Raw genomic sequence first — 13,040 nt, 5'->3', positions numbered from 1 at the left:
AACGCGGACAGAAACCGCTTTAGTTTATGTTTATTGCTTGGTTTTTTGTTTCAATATTGTCGAATGTATAACTTTTTTAAAATGTCAAATGATAATTAACTAAAGCCACCTGGTGCCACATTAGGAGCTTCATGCTAACAGTCGGCCTGATCGGTCCAGAAGTTCTCAGGTAAGTTTGTATACAATATTAAATTATAACACAACAAAATATTCACAATTTGACTTGAAAGCTTTTCCAGTAATACATTTGAATATTGGTATTATATAGTCTTATATGACAATTAAATAAATGTAATGACAATCAAGTGACAATTAAATTAAATGACAATTATAACGCGTTTTCCAGAAGGTTCCGTCTTTCAGTGTGGCCCAGAACATAAACACGGGCTTAATAAAGGGAATGCATTATATATAGCATTCAATTATTTTCTACATTATAAGGAATTATATACAAATATTTTTATTTTCTACAATGCATTAGCATTAGAACATTAAATAGAAATTAAATATAAACATAACATAAACATAAAATGCAATTGTGTTGCTATGTAAATAATATAATTTAATAATAATAATTAATAAAATATATTAGACCTATAGCTATTAGATTACAATTTATTTGTGAATTAATTAGCTACACTTTTCTGTTAATGAAAATGTTATAAAAGCATAAGAATATAAAAATAATGTGTGTATTGTATATTCGGTAGTTTTATGTTTTTTTTTCGAGAAACGATAAATCTATACATTTCCAGATGTTCCACATTATTTACAATGAAAATTCCTCTCTTAACATGAATGACAGCTTTAAACACTCTCTGCATCTGGACAATTAGTTCCTCCAAACATTCAATACTTTGCCTTGCCTCTTGTAAAACTCGCTAAAACTTGTTCTTCACCAGTTGGAGATTTCCTTCTGACCTTGTGATCCAGATCATCTCAGAGCAGTTCAATAGGATTTAGATGCGGCGACTAAGCAGGCCATTCTACGATAGATATCACTCTGTTTTCTCTCAAAATAACGCTTACAGAACTCAGACGTACGCTTCGGCTCATCGTCTTGTTGTATGGTGAATTCAGTTCCAATGAGTCGCAGTCCAGATGAAATTGGTTGCCATGTTGCTCGGATTCCTTTCAACATTTAACCTACATGTAGATATTGAGTTCTCCAAATATAAACAAAAACTTGACACAGCTGTATGTATTTCATCCAGAACCTACTGTTATTAACTGAAGATGGGTGAAAATTAATACTGTTAAATGCTTTGGTTTATTGCATATAAAAATAGAAATGCATGCGTCTCCTAAAAACCATAAAAGACTTGGTGTTTCCAAACTGTTGACAGACACTGTAGGCATCTCGCCATGGAGTCAGAGGGGTTTGTGTTTCAGAAAAAGCTGATCTTTGTATTTCTCTAGAGTTTACAGAAAGTGGTGTGGAAGGTAAACTTGTCTAATCTGCATGCAGATAAATGGTTTTTATTTAAAGTGCAAGAAGAACCTATGATTATAGTGTCTTAGTAAAATGTTGGGGCACCACAAGCTTCAGTTCAGTTCAGAACAGCGTCAGTTCGCATTCTCATCGATTTGACAAATTTCTGGAATTTCCTGGAACGTGACGAGCGGCTTTATACAAAAAGACCCGTGTTGTAGTGGTGGTATTGAGCGCTGTCTCACACGCTTCTCCCTGAAATCTCCCCTTGGTCCTCTAATGGGTTGAGATGTGTTGACCATGAAGGCAATTTTCATCCTCATCAGTAAACCCTCCTGCCCTGTGGACGAGGGTGGAGTCAGCCTGAAAGAAACCACACCGAAAGCGATAGAAATATTTTGTCGTCGGATGAGAAGTATATATTTTTTGTGTTATTTTGCATTAACCTTTCCCTGTCCCAGGTCTACTGGGATAACTCAACCCAAACCTTCACAGCAGAACGTAAATGTCCTTCGAAGTATAACAGAGTCAGCCATTTTTCCTTTAATTTGTCACCTGTCTGTATATACATACATCCAAATAACCTGCTTATTTATGTTTATATCCCTGCTGAAAAAAACAGCTTAGACGAGCATGAAATTCCTGCTGATCTAAGCTTGTATTTTCCAGCAGGGATATAAACGTAAATAGGTATAGATATTTAGTTTTTGGGGAGGGGTTCAGAGGTGAGGTTGGGAAGTAGACTAAAGGATAAAGAGAGCAGATGAGGTTTTGGAGGTTTGATTTCTATCAAGGATTTGCATGTGTACTGTGTATATAGAGGAATAACCTTTTAAGCATAGTTCATTGGTTGCTGATTCCACACCCTTGTTCTTGCACACACTTTGTGTTTTAGTGTAGTTAATGAGTAATTCGATATAGTAACTGTGTAATATGCTTTAAGGCGCTAAAGCAGGTATTGAGAGCTATTGTTAGAAAGGATCCATGTTATTATATTAAAGCGCCTTGGATTTGGTTTAAAGGATCTTCGAACAAGCAGAATGCTAAGTGAAAATAAATTGAATCTAGTACATCGTATTCACCGTAACCCACTGATTATCCTCTGTTCAAAGAGATAATTTAGTTTGAACACTAATTATATTCTACCGAATGGAGTACTAGCCACTAGTAACACGTTTAAATCTTTTTTTTTCTTCTATTAAATAAGCATATAACAGTACACATGATTCACAAAATGCCCTTTCAGCCGTAAAGATAAAAAGATAAACGTGATATCCAGAGCAAAACCTCAGCAAAATGAAATAATTATTTGGAAGACTATACACAGACTTTATTACAGTTCCAGCAAAACCGTAGTCTGCATTTTTTTCCCCCGTCAATGATACTTTTATTAAGAAGTTGGTTAATGCAAAAAAGGAGTTCTAATGAAACTGTCTCTCTCTCTCTCTCTCTCTCTCTCTCTCTCTCTCTCTCTCTCTCTCTCTCTCTCTCTATCTCTCTCTCTCTTTCTGGATTCTTTGAAAGTTCTTTAAAGGTTCTTTGCGACGAATTTATTGCAAAATGTATTAATTTGCATGACATTAATGAATTATTAATAAACAATTATTTGATAAAATCAATACTAATAATCAAATCAATAAATGCCGTTATCGATTAGATGGGCTGCTCAAAATATGACTTAGCGTGACGGTACGATACACAGCCGCTTGCGAAATGGCGGAGAGTACGGGGTCAACCGGCAGCAGGAAAAAATGTGTCACAGATGAAAGTGAAACATCTGCACGGTGAGCAAAAACTCTCTAATCCTCATCATGTGAAAATGGTAGTTTAATGAAGTTCAAACTGTTTGTTTATAACTTCAGGACAGTCGCACCGGATCTGTTCTGTCATGACTCGCGAGCATCAGGTCTGTTTGCTCACGACATCGTGATGGATTAAATTAAAACGGTGCAAACAAACTAAATTTAAAGGCACCAAATTACAGCAGCAGTACATTAAATTTTTAGTCACTGTTGTGGTTTTCAGAGAATGATTATGCATTTGTACACCAATGCATATTTTTTTTCTTTTTCAATCAAGTGTGTTATCTTGCTGCGTTTCTCCGTTCCGTTATAGCATTTGTCTACTACAATTAACTAATGTTTTCACACGCAATTTAATGCAACTTTACTGCGTTCAAATGCTTGTTTTCAATCTTTGGTTATTTAATTTATGCATATTTCATTAAATTATTATACAGAAATAATTTATTATATATTCTAGATGCACATCTTCACAAACGTCGCCAAAGCAATGTTGTTTTATTTCATATTGATTTTTTTTTTTTACATGGTTGTCAACTTGCCATCTGGAATTATCATTAAAAACAATACGTATGTTGATTTGTTTACTTTTTACCGAAAGAAAAACCCAGCATGAGTGAATTTGTTGGCGAAATCCCCCGTGCATTTCTCAACAAACAGCCACTATTAGCTTTATAAAATGTCAAAATTACATATAGTATTGTTTAATTTGTGGCTTTTGCATTTAAATTCAAAATAAATTAAAGTACAATTTTATACATAAATACCCTGAATTAGGGTTTTACCATAAATACCGAAAAAATCGTTAGTTGCATCCCTTGATATAAGAATCTTTTCATTATTAGATACATCATCATGTTGTTATGTATGGCATGTCTTATAATCTTGCTTAAACTAGAGTTTCAGTCACTTCTAATTTAAATGACTTTTTACTAGCACTATTAGTAGTAATAGTGACTCTGTAAGAATTACGTCCTGTGCCTTTAATAATAACCATTGGTTTCCCAAAATAGGTGAATATATATATATATATATATATATATATATATATATATATATATATATATATATATATATATATATATATATATATATATATAAAGCTGTAGTTTATTTCTATTTTATTGTTTTGACAGGACTTATTTATTCACTCCCAGTCAAATTACCAGGGCTGTGTTATGAACAGGCCAGATCTGGATTGACATCAGCTCAGCATTTACGGGAAATCTGTAATTAACTTTGGCGTGTGATGCTTTTTTTTTTTTTTCCCGTCTGGAAAACAAATCTTGTATCACCGAATATGAAAGTGATTCAGGAACAGTGTAGCTATTACAGTGTCGCGAAGCCGCTAGGAAGACATAGCAGGGGCAAAATAAACACGGCGAACCCCACCAATCACTCCATAATGGAGTAGAGGCTTGCGTGGGGTTAAACTGCAAAGGTCGACATGGGAGAGAGCTGAGCATCCAGTGTTCTTTTAATGAAGAGCCGCCCAGTGCACCGTGGCTCTTATTGGTACACAAAACGTAGTCTTAGTATTCAAGGCACACATCTCATTTCAGGCATGCAGCTTCGTGTGACGGTGTGGTGTTAAGCCTTGATAAGCTGTCTGTGAGCAAACTGGAGTGGGTAAAATAAGCATATCCCTTCTTCTTCTTCCCCTTTTTGTACCGACTTGGCACCCTCTGCGCCTCACCTTTCATCGCCGTGACTGTAAACTATATGATCTAGAAGGCGAATAGGGCGATTTTTATTTTCTCCTTTTGCACAGGGCATAAACGCCAAGCTTGAGCAGATTGTGTTCATTTGGGTGACTATTAAAAAAGCATTCTCATGTCCGAATTTGACAAGCAACTATTGCGAGCTGATTTTGACTTTGATGAAGTTTTCTTGGCACAAAGGATGACGTTTTGGATTTTTCTTCATATTAAAGCTGGTTTATTTTCCATTGTTGCAATATTAAATATTATGCTCTTTTTAAAAAAATTTTTTTTTTACCTCCATTGTGTTTAGCTCTTGCTGTGCTTCTCTGCTGCCTGTAGGTGTCACTAGAGGCCCATAGTGACTTGGTGATTTGGATTATTCTCTTTGTTGGCTGAGAATTTGAGCCGTCGGTCTTCATAAGTCTGCCTTGATCTTTTGTTATGCAAAAGTGAATCTCTTACCAGTTGTGTCGTAGGACTCTGTAGGAGTTTGGTCCTACTCTAAATTTGTTCCCTTTTATAATATTCCAGGAAGTAAAAAAAAAAAAAAAAAAGATCTTGAAAATGTTAATACTTTTTTTTAAATTTTTTTTTATGCAGGTTACTAAGATATTAGATTTGGAATTAAGGTTAACATTCTCGAATGGGACCCATATTTTGGATTGAAGATTAGGTTCATTCTCAGGACACTCACACGCAATATACTCGTAATGAAAGCAGAGTATAAAATTAATAGCGTCTGTCTGGCCGAAGTCCACTTTGCTATTCAGTGTGAGATTAAGGGTAAAGATTATGCCCCATCATTTTTCTCATACAGATTTATGTACTCATTGCCCTACTATATTAACAGAAATTTCTATTTGCAAACTGGAGCAGCACTCACAATCTGTGAATCATTTATTTATTTTTCTTCCATATATTTTTTTATTTTATGGTTCCTACCCTTTGTTCACCTGGGGCATGTCTTTTTTGATTAAACCTCTGCAGCTTTTGAAAAAAAGGTACAAAAAAAACATTTAAAGGTAAAGCCTAGAAGCTTATGTTCCTGCTCCAGACTGGCACGTTTCCTTTGACTTGTTTTATACATGCAAGGCTCTGAAAAAAGAAGCAGGCCAGACGGCGGAGAGAATGCGTCCGGCCTTCGTCGACACCTCGCGTTCTTGCATTGTCCGAAACAGACGCGGGAGAAAGCACTTGTAAAATGTATTCAATTCAAATCAAATTGGTGTAGCCCGGAGTAATCTTTTTCTATTAGATGTGTCACTTTTTGAAATTCTTCCCTAATATCCTTTATGACTCCCAATATAAGATTAGCGCTTTCTGGGCTGCTGCAGTTTCAGTGCCTTACTGAATTATTCACTGAGCCATGACCTTCAGTTATCAGGTTAGAAAGACCTTGATTATAACAGGAAGTCAAGTGTAGAAAATCACTCTCTGCTAAAAGAAGCGTTTCGGAGATTTAAATGATGTACACATAAATAATAATATGAATTTAATTATATGGTCAGAGTAGGAAAGGAGCTCTTGTGCAAGTTGCCATGTAAAAAATTTGATCTGGTGTGTGTTTGGAATTAAAGGTAAATTATTTGCACCCCTGAATCTTGTCATGTTAATAAGAGCGGAGCTAAAGAGCCAAAGAAACCAGGCAGTTTATTCTAATAATTAGCTTACAGTCATATTCCATCCGGTTCAGTGATGGAAGCCATTTGTTGGCGATAGTTTCACATGCCTTAAAAATTGCCCTCCTGTATGCTTTTTGTCCTATGCAGTTAGAGTAAATGGATTTAAGCCCATTAGCTTCTGCCATGCTGAAATAATAGATGTCTCATTATGGCCACTAATAAATAACATTTGCAGAGGACATCTCAATTATTAGTAGCCTATGTGGAATAATACCTCTCTCATTATCTTCCTGGTAAACAAGGCCAGAGAAAGGACATGTAGGACTCGAGTGTGGATTCTGTCCTCTTAGTTGGGATGCTTTATCATAAACCTACCCTCCTTTACAGCATTTACTAGATTTATGATGTTTTGATTGGATATGTTTATGGCCTCTATATGAACAGCTTTTATAGTTTGTCCCTTTAATGTGAACCGTTTATTAAGATCTGGCACGGGATATTAAAGGTACGTCAGTACGTCGATTCTGAGCCGATACACTCATCCTATAGGCTACAATGCCTTTAAATGATTTCAGTCTATTTATATATATATATATATATATATATATATATATATATATATATATATATATATATATATATATATATATATATATATATATATTAGACTGAAATCAATTGTTTTGATACTCGATTAATCGGACGATTCATTTTTCCTTTTTTAGATTAATAACATTTACATTTTTCTAGTTTTGCTGTTTTGCTTATTATACCTATATAGAACCTTAATTCAGGGTATTTTTGTATAAATGTGTGCTTAAAAAATCGCGAACGCCACATAACGAGTTGAACAGTCTTTAATTTTGGACAATTTAAAACTTATGGTAGCTGCTTGTTGAGGAGTTTGAACAAATTCACTCATGCTGGGTTGTTTCTTTCAGTAAAATAAATAAATAAATAAATAAATAAATAAAATAATAAAAACGCAAACGGGTTTGCGTGGTGTAAATCGTTTAAACGATCGTTCAACCTGCTGAAGTTTCACCTTCATCCCTGATAGCAGTGTTTTCTTTTTTTTTCCCTTTTCTGTGTCATCTTGCCGTCAAGATGGACAACGGATATCATTATTGATTATCATTGATTTTATCGATGAGTTTTCCATGTCCAAATATATAATATGGAATATTAAATCGGTTGATTCTTATATAAAGAATTATATAATTGAACTATTAAATTTAATAGTGTAAGATTTACATTTATACACATTCATGGTTTTTTGGACTTTTACAAAAATTACAATATTTAGTACAAAAATAGTCATTTATTTTAGTATCTTTTTAGTTATGGTCCAAAAACCTGATGATATTTAGGAAGTCATATTAAAAATTTTTTATCATTCTAAACATCTGTGCAGCCTGAACCCTGAAACAACCTTTAATTTCTGCATATTTAGAGAAGGATGAGAGTGGCATTCATACCAAGTGTAACTTTCTCTTTATTTAAATGAGCAGTGATGCTAATTTAGCATTCAGATGCAGGCTGAGTTTTGGAGAATGCAAGGCGACTTTTAACTGTTTGTGTATTCGACGTGCCGTACCATGGGCCATGTCTCTGGGACAGATGTCCCTCGTTGCTTGAGTGCTGCAGTGTGTGCAAAGGAGGTAAATAACCACCTGGCAGTGGGAGATTGGAAGCCCAGCATGGCCCCCTGATAAAGTCAAAGTCTGCTGTAACTTTCTCAATGCTGCATTTATTTGTGACCCATATTTCAAGGTGGTGCAGATGTAACAGCTTAATTTGCCACCAATCATATTTCTGCTCACCTACAGGATAATGAGGTGATATTGGTTATTTTAGACTTGGCTGCATGGATGCCTGTGGTAATTTGAGGTGGTGGTGTGGCGGGACGACGAGGCTGCAGCATGACCCGGCTTTGGCTCTAGACTCAAATCAGCAAATAAATAGGAACCAAATAGTATGTCCTGTGAAGCTACCAGTCTTGTGATTTCAGGAGGGAATCAGTGTCCAGCATTTCACAGAGATGTTTTTTCCAGGCAGCACAAGTACTTTTAAAGAAAGCTTTTTGGCCACAATATTTGACTAATGTATTTGAGAGAGTCCAAACCAACAATTCATCTTGGCACATTCCTGGTGATATCCCAGCACATTCTTTGTGTGTTTCAGGCCACCTCTGCAGGAAGCTTTGTTGCCTGCATGATTTTTATTATTTTTTTTTTTCCTTCTCTCCCTCTTTTTCTTTTCCCAGACACGCGTTCCTCAGGCTGAGTTGTAAATTGAAAACACTGGCAGTGTTCCTCTCTCATCGCACACTTCAGAAATGGACTTCATTCGTTCACATGAACTTCCCCTCACCCCTCACGTGCGAGACACTCATCATCCAGCGTGGGCCTCCGACTGAAGGCCGCTCCATCATGACAATAGCAGAAAGAGCCCCGCCAAATGACACCGGCACCCTTCTACCCTCCCAGATCTGATTAGGTGCCTCCATACAATCTAGCCCAACACAATGCGCTTTCATTATACCACGGATGCTGTCATTTCTCGTTTTCTCAATTTTTATCTTTCTAGTCTTCTTCTTCTTCTTTTTTTTTTTTTTTTTTTTTTTTAACAAGTGTTCATCCCCAAACTCTGATCAGCAGCCACACTTTCATCAGTCTAATGCATCGTTCTGTCCCGAGCTCACGCTGATGCGGCCTTCTCCTTAATCTCATTTCCTTAACCTCCTCAATATTGCTTCCTCTGCATCATGAAGATCTAAAGCAATTCTTTTCCATATAGTAAATCACCGTACTTGTATTTAAGTGGATGCCGCAGAAGGGGATTGGTCTGATTGGACCTCCTGGTGTCTTCTGTATGAATGACATCACCATACCTGTCCCCTGGAAACGTGACAAGTTATTTACCTGGCCTGCAAGAAACACATAAATATGCGAACATCACCCTGTTTGGATTAAAAGCTGTCTGTAAGAATACATAAATTTTTATTTCATAAGGAATCCAGGATGACTTTATTCACATAGTTGCAATGAGAGTGCTGTTAATATTCAGAAGCCTGAATAACTCCTGTGATTAAATTCACTTGCATTGATTTGCCCACCTTCCGTCCCCCTTTTTCATTAAGCCTCGACATGCTGCTGTCGATGAACTCACAAGAAACATCTTCGAAATGTAAAAACGTTCGTTTTTTTTTTTTGTGTGTGTAAAATAGCATCATTCAGATTGCCTGTAAAGAAATGAACTTTAACGTGCTGAATGACCAGGAGGCATTTTAAATTAACCTCAAATGTTGACCAGAGCTGCAGTTTCCTTCAATCTGATTGGTCGGAACAGGTTGAATGCTTTGAATGAATGGTGCAACTGCTGAGGACAAGTTTATCAATGCACTTATTTAAATAAGTTCTGTAGTAACAGCTTGAACACATGGACTTTTACAGCTAAAGCTAAAGATAAACAGATATAAAAACATGTGCAGTTATTACTATAGTAAAATATCCTGTAAGAAATATTTATGTAACATTTATGTAAGGAGTCTACAGTTTCAGAGTCTGATTTCTGAAATCTTCACTACTGGGGAGATTATGCGTTTGCGGGTAAAAACCAGAGGGAAAAAAGAGATGCTGGTAAGGGAACGACTGTAACGTGACTATTAGCCGCTACGTTTTTCCCACGTTTTGAATCCTGCGGCTTAAACAACGAAGCGGCTTATTTATGAATTTTTCCTGGGTTTTTCCCGGTTTCACAAACTTCAAGCCAAAAAACTGAACCCATAACATTAGACCAATTAAATTTCCGAACAGAAACGTAAAAAACGCACCTCACCTGTGTTCTGAGCTGCACGGCATTGGGAGAAAAAAAATTTTTTTTAAACGCACGACGATGGCAAAAGAAAAACTCCCGAGAGAAATAGTGGTAGTTGGAAGGAGGAAGACTGTGAACAATGACTTTCTTGGTCGGCTACTGTTTAGATACAAGCCGTTGTAGCGCGTTGAGTCTGGGTGAAGGAAAAGCTCGCTAACTCCAGTTCATACAGAAATCATATAAGCACAGACAGGTTTCCAAAACTCGTGCTTTTTTATTTTTCTTGGCAACAGCGTTACGGGTTGTAAAAGAAATTTAGAAATGAGCATCGGAAAATAATAAGGACATATTCCTCGGTCTCCACACATGCAGTAATACCGGAAAAATGCGGCGCCTGGCTATTCCCAAAATACCGCTATGCTTCTAAAGGAAGCGCAACATATTTCACCCGTTACACCGTGTAACAGACACTCTTTTATTAAAGCCTGTGTGAAGTTAATTAGTTTCAATGTAGACATGCGGCTTATAGACAGGTGCGGCTTATTTATGTTTAAAATAAAAATCTTTGTCAAATTCAGTGGGTGCGGCTTATATATGGGTGCGCTTTATAGTCCGGAAATTACGGTATATTGACGATAAATTATATATAATCATTCCCGAAATTATGCAACCTCATCATTTTTTAGCCCGATTCCATGCAGTGCATGTTTCATTTACTTAACTCTAATACTAATAAATTATTATTGTTATTAATATTATGATTATTAGAGTTGCTTATAAAATTTTATGGTATGTTTACAATCACAGATACACAAAAACCCAACTCACATATTATCGCTGTTCTACCACATTCTTATTACTATATTTTTAAAATACACAGCGATGCTTGTAGCACTCCTAGAAATGGTTGTTAGTCCACAAATTGCGCACTGCGGAACGGTTCATTTCTCGCAAGTCTCCGGATTGTATTTGACACGTTTTCAAGAAAGATGTGAACTTCTAGATTGATACAAGAGCATGTCTTTTCATTAATAATTCTAAACTGAACAGCCTACACTATTACAGAAGCCAATGGAGCTTTGCTTTCTTGTAGTAAACTTTCTCAAAATGAAATTTCATTAAGTTTACGGGGGAAAAAAAAACCCCTGACACACTGCAATTAGATCTAAACTGATTTTAGGTCTTGGCATTTCACCTCAGCCAAGTTGACCCACATATCCTCTGAGGCGAGCGTCAACGTTACGACCCACCTCCATCCCAGACACCTTAGCACCACCCGAGGTCCTCGGAGCGCACCTCACTTTTCCCAGGTCAGCGTGTACAATAACATTTACAAAGTTCGTTTGGCCATGTGACCACATGGCCCACATTCATGACCTTTATAAGAATGTGCTGTGTCTGCCTTGGGCTAACATCCAACTGCATTGCTCTGTTGTGTACTCAGCGAATCCCTCGACTATAGCCGCCTCTTCCCACCACGAGCTGGACTCCAACGCTAAAATAAATTAGAAGAGCTCAGCGCTAAGTAATTTGGGTAATTCGTGTGTTTTTAGATTTACAGGTTAAATCTGGTTTGGGTTTGAAATGAATCATTTGCTTACATTTTTATTAAACATTGAGAAATTATCATTAAAAAGTTATCATTTAAATATTATTTTCAAAAATGATATATTTATATAACGTGTGTGTGTGTGTGTGTGTGTGTGTGTGTGTGTGTGTGTGTGTGTGTGTGTGTGTGTATGAATAAAAATATACAGTGCAACCTTGATACTCGCGGGGGTTACGTTCTTTGACCCCTGGCAAGTAACAAAAAACGCGAATGTTTAATAGGACATTTTAAATATTTTATTTACTAAACAATTGTAAATATTTATTTACTAACTATTGTATGTAATTTATTGAACTGGACTGAGTTACTCTCAGTCCAGTTCCAAATGAAAAGTCGCGAACTATGGAGGTCGCGAGTTTCGAGGTTTCGTGTGTGTGTGTGTGTGTGTGTGTGTGTGTGTGTGTGTGTGTGTGTGTATGTATATATATATATATCTCATATTTTTTGTTGTTGAAAAAAGGTGATTGTATTTTTCCATATTTAACATTCCATCCATCTCTGTTTTGCATTACTACCTGCATTGAGAAGTGGGAATATAAGCACAAGATTCTTGGGTTCAACTTTTATAAATATTAGCCATATTAATAAAATAAAAAAACGTGAAAAGATATCTTGGGTATAATAAAAAAATATTGGTTTTTCTATTCAATCGAAAACTTTTGCTTTCCTCAATGCAACATCAAAATCGTGGGGGTTTAAATGAGGTTTTGCTGCATGTAAAATCTATTTTTCTGCACGTCCTCTGGGCTCACATCAGCCCCAACTATGAGTTGCATGACAAATCTAACTTCATTAAGAAGTCCTGTCCCAGAGGGAGTGTGTTAAGAAATGTTTGTTAAACAGCACGTCGGTCTGTCCTGCGTACACGTTCGACAGCACGGCAATTTAAATAACACAAACAGCACGAGGGAAAAGGGGGTCGAAAGGGTAATGCAGGTTCCAATAATCTGCATAGTCGCTCTGGCAGTCAAATTGCTGCTTGCTGTTCAGGCTGGTGTCCTCAGCTGAGCCTCGGCACGTGGGCCTTTAAATTGTGGTCAGAACGCCTGCAAT

At 36.5% G+C, this 13,040-nt stretch overlaps 1 long non-coding RNA gene across 1 annotated transcript in view; it reads left to right on the top strand.

The window, feature by feature from the left end:
• The first annotated feature begins 14 nt into the window (after nucleotides 1-14).
• The window catches only part of LOC310719571, a 50,656-nt gene continuing 37,630 nt past the window's right edge, over nucleotides 15-13,040 (top strand). The window contains exon 1 of the long non-coding RNA XR_014531508.1: nucleotides 15-169. This is a non-coding gene — a long non-coding RNA (uncharacterized lncRNA). The remainder of the gene's footprint in view (nucleotides 170-13,040) is intronic.

Source organism: Silurus aristotelis (assembly GCF_946808225.1).
Source record: "Silurus aristotelis genome assembly, chromosome: 25".
In the NCBI taxonomy this organism is placed as follows: domain Eukaryota; kingdom Metazoa; phylum Chordata; class Actinopteri; order Siluriformes; family Siluridae; genus Silurus; species Silurus aristotelis.
This window is presented reverse-complemented; position numbering and strand designations above follow the sequence as displayed.